Below are 9,264 nucleotides of genomic sequence, written 5' to 3'. Positions count from 1 at the left end.
AAATTCCATTAAATTATAGCTGAGGTTAGGACTGTTGGGGTTAGATGGGAAAAATTGCTGACTAATCAGATAATTAATTTTTGTTTCCCCCTTGTTTATATGGTTTCTATGTCAGGTTCTTGTGAAATCTACAGTTGATTAGGTATTGTTAAACTGAAAAGGGAAGTGAAATAACTGGGAAAATCTGTTTGTATTTATAGTGTTAAGCAAATGAGACTTAAAATACATATAGGTGGCTATTAGTCTTAATGTTTAGCTTGGGCTTTGAAAGACCTCTTGGTGAGGGAAGGAAGTCTGTTCTCCACATCTTTCTTGGCAATATGGGCATCAAGAGGTTGACGCTGTTGCTTTTCCAACCTGCTTTGTAGAGAACAGTTCTCAGAATTGGAGGATGTGGGGGGGGGGGGGGGGGGAGGTGTTGCTATAGTAGCTTATAATAAGCAGAGTAGGATGCTGTGTGAACTGCGCATCATGTGTACTCAAAGCAGAGAGCTCAATGACAATAACAGGGTGCCCTGTTGCTGCATCTGCCAACTGTGCTGGGGTCATACTAGTCTTTTGTGGGAGGATGTGATCTAAATGAAGGTCAGGTCAATAAAACACTAAAAATATTTGAGGTACCCAGCCACAGTGGAAATTGGGAAGCTTAAGAAATGCAAGAAACTATGGGGTGAAGACTTTGGAGAGGTCCTTTTTAATTATTTTGTAGGAGCAACCACATTCATGGTCTACACCAGCATTAAAATAACATACCATAGATACATGATTTTACTTTATGTGAATTGGGATCAGGGAATGCATTGTTGGATTATCTTTTAAATAATGTATGTATCTTTCCAAATATGACAAAATACCAGATTAATCATAATGCACAGAATAAAGAAAAATGATTAGGATTAGGGAAGGGAGGGGAAGGAACATAGCTAATGCAGACCCTGAAGATAATCCTAGACCTCTAAAAAGGGACAGCCATATCACTAAGTCAGGCATCAATGTTTGGTGGGGATCAACTTTTCCATTTTTGCAGGATTAATTTTTTTAGCAACCAAAGCATGAATGTTGGAACCATGCTGCCTTGTTACCAAATAAACACCAGGTATCAGGAATATATCAAAGAATGAAACTTAATGGGAAGGGCTCCAATTTAGTGTCAATATCAAATTGATCCTTTGACCTACCTCATACCAGAAATTCTTGATACGGGGCATTCCCAAAACATATAAACTAAAGTAGCACCAAGGGAACTACATATCCAACAGCAGTCCGCATTTGAGGCCCATTACTATTAACCTATTGGGGGGACCAGCATATTTGAAAAAGTGTCTTTTTGTGAATAAGATGTAGTCTCAGGTCTATAGTGGCTTTTTTAACATTAGATATGATTGTATTCCATTGGGTCAGAGAGTTGTGTATCAAATCTCTGTTCTAAGCAACTCTGAAATTATCAATCTTTGGCTGAGCTTTTTGGGCTAGACAGTTGTAAAAGGGTACCGTTGGCCAGATAAATCCAGGAAGTTTCCTCCACATAATAAGTTCTGGAGCTCCCAATGCATCCAGCCCAAATACATTTGTAAATAGATCCAATTAAATTATTTCTAGCTCTGAAGCAGGGCAAGCAAAATTGTCACTGAAGACCTACAAATGGTTTAAATTTATTGCTGTCAATTAGCTGCATCACAGTTATCATTCCTCTCTCCATCCAATGCCTCCACATCAAGGTTTTCCCATCAATTAAGGATAGCACTGCTCCGTAGGACCATTTTACCATGAATGGAAGCAGAACTTTCTAGCCAAGTTTGACCAAGCTTGCTTCACACCCATTATTGTGGGAACTCTAGAGCCATCAAATTTATACAAATTCGATCATACAGTGCCTGAAAAAGGGAGAGAATATACTAATTCTCATTCAGTCTGAATCCAAGTTGGGGTCTGTGCAGTCATATCTGACAGCCACAAAGATGCCTGGTTTAACAAAAAATTCTATAACTCCAGAGATAGGAGGAGCTCTGATTTGTCTTGAACCAGTCTAGGGTTTCTTACCCGCACCCCCAAAGAAATGTTTTGAAAATATTATTGAATTTCTTAAAGTAAATTTGAGGAATAGAAATAGGGAGACCCCCTCTGGACATAATCCTTGGATTCTTGAGTATCTTCCCCATTTCCTCCTTCAATCTGATTCCTCACCATCCTGCCTCTTCCAACCCTGGATTGTATGCCTTCTCTTCTTGAGCTGGACATGTTCTGAAGTCCTCAACTCCTTTTCTGCTTTGTCACTGCAGTGACGTGTTGGAGATCAGCTCCTGAAAGCTAAGTCCATCTCCTTGCCTATGGTTCCAACCCCTGCTGCCCACCAGCAAAAAGAGCTAAAAATCTCACTCTGATTTTTGCAAGTGGCGGCAAGTTGCAATCACTGATCCAACCCCCATTTTCGTTGGAGTAATATAAGTATAATCCTCTTTCTAGTTACTCAACTGAAGCAAGTGGATTAGTTACTGAACACTTGTACCTTGAAACAAGGACAGTAAAAAAGAGTGAACTCTTCCAAAGATTTGTCCAATAGTGGTGTTCAGAGTGGCTTCAAAGTTGTCTGGCTGAAAAGAACCTTAGCAGGCAGAGGAGTTGTTACAGTGAGGCAATCCTGTTCCTCCTCTACAAGGGCCTTAACACTTGTAGAAATAACTACACTAGTTTCATGGTAAAGAGACCTAGAATATTTAAAATGAAGAGAACAAAGTCCATGCTGCTGCTAACAGGGTCACCTCTTTCCATCAAGTAGACTCAATTAGGTTGTGGGATGCTAGTAAATGTCCCAGATTTTCTTAAACATGTTTGTAATATCTGCTTTTGCTGTTGTTATATTCTAATAGAGCTTGGAGAGAATCCTCCCTGATAGCTAGCCAAGTTGCCACCTCCTAAATTTCTATTTGACACTGATCTTCCCAGCTTTCTTAGAGGGTCTCTTCCTGGATCCGTGTGACCACTTAAGTCACTTAAATACTGACATACCAGATACCCTTTCTCAAGGTCTTGTCAGAGTTAACCTGGGGCCTCTTAGACACTGGTACTTTCTCTGCTGATAAGACTTTGTTTAATTTCAGGGAAGTTGCTCCCATGGCGCTTGGGGAATGCAGTGTTTCTGTGCTCTGTCAGGATCCAGCACATACGGACATCATCCTCTTCCAGCACAGAGAATTGAAGTGCAGATAGCAGAACTCAGCCACAGGGTAAGGCTACAGTCCAGTTCCTAAGTGGGGAGTTGTAATGATGTGAAATTCCTGGTGGTACCAGTTGAATGTTGACTGTCCAAGTGCTGTTTCAAAATACAAGTGCAGAGATGGGTCATGGCTGGCATGAGACCAAATAAAAATGATGTGCGGGTCAGATGGTGATGGAGAGAGTAGTAGTGAGTTGATTACAGGCTTGTTACCCGTTAGGCACTGCTTGAAGATGGAAGGAGTTAGCTGAATGTAGCAATCCAGTTATAACTTGAATGGTGCTCCATTCCATAAGTGTCCACCTCCCAGTTATAGGAACCTGACCCTATCCTCCGACTAATGGAGTGGATGTCTAGAAGCAGAAGGGTGTTGAACCACTGTATTACCATACAGGCATCTCTTGGTCCATTCCTGGTAATGCACTCCATGTGGAAGCATGAATTGAGACTGTTGTGGTAATGGCTGCTTTCCACTCTGATGTGAATAGTTCCATGCAGCTTAGCAAGGAAACTCTGTGGCCAGTCAAGGAATGTCAGCTATTAGCTCTGAGAGTCCTTGGCTGTCTAGTTCTCTTCACCCATGAGAGCGAATGCAAAATCCTCTGCATATGCTGATCATGTTCTGAGCTGTTGGAAATACTGTGCATCACCTACAAAATTGCATAGTCCCTAAGTATTTGATGTTTCACTGACCCTAGTTATCAAAATGCATGTTGCTTCTTTCTGAATAGACCATAAATACCATCCTGGCACTCAAAGTCCTTGGCCCTTATCTTGAACTGTTACCGATAATTAATCCTGCTAAAGGCTGAGGTTGTGATAACCATGTTCTGGACTATGGGCTGTCTAAACCCTTCTAACATTCTATTGAGTACTCAGTGTGCTTGATGGACTAAAAATCTGTGAGAGATGATCCCTGCCCAGTAAATTACAGTATAGTTCAGATGAACAAATTACTGGGTGGCCAGCATGTCATCCAATCTCAGAACACTGCACTGCGGAGCTTTCTTCTACTTCAGTGGCTTGTTGGGCTTTATGGATGGATTTTGTTAAAAGGGGCATTGAATTAAGAGAATTGGTTTGGCACTTGAGGGAGGTGTTCCAAGCATAAATGGTGGACTTGGTAAAGGATACAAAGGGACACTGGGAAGGGAGCACTGCAGTATAGGTAGTAAAGTTTATAGAAGTTGTATACAAGTAGAGTGTGTGTGTGTAATATATATATATATATATATTTTTAACACCATGGGGCAGATACAGACCACCAGCTCAGCTAGTACCTTAAAGAAGGGGTACCTGGAGGCAGTGTAGTGAGCCTCTTGACTGCATAACATATCTCCAAATGAGTCAGTTGAGGTGTAGCACAGGCTTAATAGGTACAAACTGTTATCAAGTCAGATTTATGACAGCCTGTCTTTTTGATAGGCTCTGCCTCCTTCCTATAAGCTTTTGGGACATTTTTAAACTATTTGTGTATAGTTTGTATTGTGACTTGGAATCCAATTGAGTTAGCTAGTCTGTGCAACCCTTTTTAGTTCTCGTTGTTGCTATCAAATTGTTTGAGACTAAAGCTACTCCACCATGCCCACCCTGTTGTAAAAATAGCACCTATTCCTTACATACTGAGCATCAGTGTTCACTGCAAAATTAACTTTACACATTGCAGGTAGTGCTAGCTGCTTTTCTTCAAGACCCAGGCTCTGTGCACAGCAAGGCATTGATACTGGCCTTGGCTAGGGTGACCAGACAGCAAGTGTGGAAAAATTGGGACAGGGTGAGGGGTAATAGGAGCCTATATAAGAGAGAGACCCCAAAATCAGGACTGTCCCTATAAAATCGGGACATCTGGTCACCCTAGCCTTGTAAAAGAGCATTTTACCAGTTTTGTCCTCATTGGCTTCTGGGTGATCCATGTGGGGCAGTTCAGAACTCTGATAGCTTCTTGCTAATGAGAACAGGTTTGGTGGTGATCTGAACTTGATGTGTCAATTGCTGGATTTAGAATACTTGAGGAGTCTGTTTTTTCTGGAACACCCATATCCTGAATGCAAGACTTGTAGGACAAATAGGTGATCATATGATTATTCCTCCTTTTTGTTGTTGTTGTGGTGTTGAAAGACTGAGGTTACATATCACAGGAAAGCTGGTGTCTTATTTCTCTTCCTGATGCTGCTCTCTGTCCAAGCCTGTTGTAGCAGCCTTTCTTGCGTTTACCACTGGTTATCCATCCTGAGTGGATCTCTGGTCATGTTATCTATCAACCAAGAGAGATTTTTGCTGGTTTCCTCTGCTTATAGCTTAAAATCAGCTGCTGCACTCTTGCTTTCCTTCTGATTACATTCCTCTTCTCCACAGTTAAACTATGAGATCTGAATAGTTAATTCAATGACTGCTTGGGGAGATGCCATCTCAAAGTTCGATACTTGACGCTTCCTATTCCAATTTAGTGATCCTATCCTTTACCTAGAAGCTAGTCACAAAATGCCAGTAAGTCCTCTTCATTCAGTTATTCCTAATGGTCAGGAAAAGGAGACTTAAGGGCTGTCTAGGTATCTGAACAGCACAAATCATGATTTTGCCTGGTGCATTTGAGGGTGGGTTGACACTACACCAGTCCAAGATTCCCCTGCCTGCTTCTTGGGTGTATGATTTATATGGAAGATAAACCTTGTGAATCTTACTCTGAATTTGTTACATCATTGGGTTTAAACTGAGAGGTTTATATTTAAATTTCTCTGTGGTGCTTGAAAGCCTCAAAGTAATGCAGAGATCACATCTCTGCATAAGCACATGTAGTATCCTGATGGAATAAGATGGCTGAAAAATTCCACTGCCCTTGAAGCACTTGTACTTCCCATAGCTAAAAGAAAAGACTAGCTGTGGATAGCCTGCTTCAGTCACTGATTTATATATTTATAATTCATAAGATCACACAGTCTAGTGCTTGTCTCTTTGGCTTGCATCATTCTAGTAAGTCATCAGAAGTCACCCTGGTTTGTGCAGCTCTGCGTCATGCTGATGTTAGGATTGTTGCTCCAGTGTGTGGACTGCACTGATAACACCAAATTCCCTGGCTCACTTCCTTCCAGGATGGGGTGGAATGCCACTGAAAGGCATAAATCAGATCATGTGATCAAAGCTCCAATCTGGATTTTCTCTGTTCTCCTGCAGATGTTCTTCCCTGTACTTGTCAGGGCAGGCTTGCTTGTGTGCTGAGTCAACCATGAGTCACATGGAGCAAGAACTTGCTGCTAGTGCTGCCTCTGGAGGGTAGCTGTCCTGCTGAAACACTTAGGCAAATGCTATTTGTAGTCCAGCTCTCTGGGGCTGGATTGGGATTATTCCTCTCCTCCCCAGGAGTCTTACAGGAAATGCAACTCTTCAGTCAGCCCGTTTCCTACCCACCATACCAGCAACTCAGGAATTGATGAATGTTCCACGCCATCGGTGACTGGCTGCATGAGAATCTACCCATCTGGCTATCAGCAGCTGGACTTCACTTGGAACTCCTACGAAAAATGCAAACAGTGTGTCAGCAGCCACTACTTAGTAAGGGCAGTTTATCTCAGTGATTCAGAAATGGTGATTACGTGGCTGGGAAGATGAATGCTGCATTGTAACCTGCTGGCTTGTGTTGCTGTTGCTAAGGGTGTGTTAATTCCACAGTGTAAAACACAAATCAGAGGGATTAATTTAATCTCATTCTGGGCTCAAATTTGGCACCTGGTGTCCTCCTCAAAAGGAAAACCCAGGGTCTTAAAACAGAAGGCTGACTTGCTGCCTTCGATCTTCACCCTTGAGTTTGAAAATGGAGTATCTGTGTTAATGCTTTACACCAGGGGGTCTCAGACTTCTGTATTGGTGACCCCTCTCACATAGCAAGTCTCTGAGTTTGACCTCCCCCCCTTATAAATTTAAGGTGATTTTTTTTTTTAAATATATAGTTAACACCATTATAAATGCTGGAGGCAAAGCAGGGTTTTGGGGGGAGGCTGACAGCTCACAGCCCCCCCCCCCCATGTAATAACCTCGTGACCACCTGAAGGGGTCCCGACCCCCAGTTTGAGAATCCCTGCTTTACACTTCCTGGCTGAGGTAACACTAACTCTTTGGAATGGAGTTGTTCTAATTCTAAATGCCCCATTGTAAACCTCTCATTTTAGCTGGAATGAAGGATGATAAGGCGCCTCCAGAAGAACTTGTGGTGTTGAGGGAATTATCTTATTTTGTCTCAACTGGAAGGCAGGGGAGAGGGGCAGGTGGGTTATTTCTCTCCTGCTGCTTTAAACATCCTTCACTTTTTAAAGTGCTCTGAGACAGGATGGATTAAGTTACTTAGTTGGTTTCCTCTGCTGCCAGTTTTCAGGCTTCTCCAGCTGGGCTCGCTGCTATCCTTCTTCTAGGAAAGCTTTTCTGAAAGATGGCTGGAAACTTGGAGCTGCTTCCAGCTCTTTTTCCTTTAACTCTGAGGCAACTAAACACGTGGTGGTGGGAAATCTCCAATCCTGCTTCTGGCCTGAGGAGTTTTTTTGTTTTTGTTTTTTTAAATTGGACTCTGGTGTCTGAACAAACGGGGCTTTGTGCTGCTGTCCTCAAGATTTCGGGGAGGGGAAGAAGCGGTAGGAAGGGAAGAGAAGCTTTGCTCTGCTGATTTCTTGTAACGTGTCTGTGGCTCACCAGCAGGAAGAGCTGTACTCTTAAGAGGAATACGTCCTCTCCCTGCTTCTGAACCAATCTTGTATCCGTGTTTCTCTTCTTGGAGGTAAGTAATCCTATGGGGCAGCTGTTCACTTCTAGTTTCCAGCCCATGTTTTGGGAGGAGGGCACCTTTATGAGTATATTCAAAATGGGCTAAAGATGGAACTGAATTATTGCAAGGGCAGAGAGGGAGATAAGATTGCAGTGTAGGCTGGGTTCATGTATTGTACACTGCATCTTTCAGGGTTAGGACCTGCTCAGATTTAAGGGATCCTGGAAGAGACAGCCTCGGAAATTTAAGGTGACTTATCCAAGGACACCCTGGCTCTCTGGTCTGTAGTCACAGGGAGTGAGACTGGTCAAGTGAAGGGTCAGGTAAGGTGTTCAGCAAACTAGTGAGATACACTGACACATCCAAGGAACACAGTCAGCTTGAATCAAGACTAGCCACGTGCTGCTTTGTAGGGCCTGAGACACCCAGAGTTTCAGATATGCAGTGTGTTGTGGGGTTTTGATTCAGTTTTTGATACTGACTGATTCTACTTTCCATGTGTGGTAGTCATGCCCAGGGCATCCCAGCTCTTGTGCTCCATTATAAAATGCCTTGCTGTGTGTCTCTGGATAAGAGATGGCAATGGCATTTAGTGACACTTGTGTCTGCAGTGATCACTGTGGTATGGCAAACAAGTTGTGAAAATCCATCTTTGCTGTAACTTCTGTCATAGCAGCCTGTGTAAAACTATCCACACAGCTCTGTGAATCTGCTACACCTCTTGGCTGGTACACTGTAAGTTGTTACAATAATCATTTTAAATCTTTTAGTAAATGAAAGGTTCCCTTGTTCCCACAGCTGACTGGTTAGAGAGGTGAGTATGATGGAACAGGACACCACAAAAGACTCCATAGCAAAAGGTGCTCTTTCCTCTAAATTTGGAGGCTGATGGTGATGTAGGGACCCTAGGAGGGGATGGATTTATGGGGTGAGCTGACATGTGGATCATTAGTCTTGTGTGCTTACACTTGAGTGAGGATGCAGTCTGCAGCCTTTCCCCTACCCTGGTAGAAGCAGGAGAGCTGCGTATCCTGGAAACAATCTGTGAGGTGGCATTGAGTGAGCAATAGCAACATTCAACGTACGGTTGGAGCCTTCAAAGAAATAGTCTGTTCCTTTGGAAAAGGTTACTGGGGGGGGACAAGGGGAATACAGCAGTACTATGAAGAATCAAAACAAGGCAGATTACCCTTGTAGGATTTTTATTTCCCCCTCCAGTGTAGGCTGTTTCCACAGCCTGCCTTGCATATACTCCTTTAGCCAAAAGGTTTCTTTCCTTTATTTCTGATAAGTGAAGGAC

General features: G+C 42.8%; 1 protein-coding gene across 4 annotated transcripts in view; it reads left to right on the top strand.

Annotated features, from left to right (window-relative positions):
- Positions 1 to 9,264, top strand: part of LRRC8A (leucine rich repeat containing 8 VRAC subunit A) — a 29,731-nt gene that overhangs the window by 846 nt on the left and 19,621 nt on the right. For 3 of the 4 annotated variants that reach the window (XM_054007767.1, XM_054007765.1, XM_054007766.1), the window contains exon 2: positions 3,099 to 3,224. The gene's annotated coding sequence lies outside the window, so the exon portion shown is untranslated. Of the gene's footprint in view, positions 1 to 3,098; positions 3,225 to 7,920; positions 7,977 to 9,264 lie in introns of those variants that run through there. The other variant, XM_054007768.1, reaches the window with a different exon arrangement.

The sequence above is a fragment of the Malaclemys terrapin genome, chromosome 17 (genome assembly GCF_027887155.1).
Source record: "Malaclemys terrapin pileata isolate rMalTer1 chromosome 17, rMalTer1.hap1, whole genome shotgun sequence".
Classification (NCBI taxonomy): Eukaryota; Metazoa; Chordata; order Testudines; family Emydidae; genus Malaclemys; species Malaclemys terrapin.
This window is presented reverse-complemented; position numbering and strand designations above follow the sequence as displayed.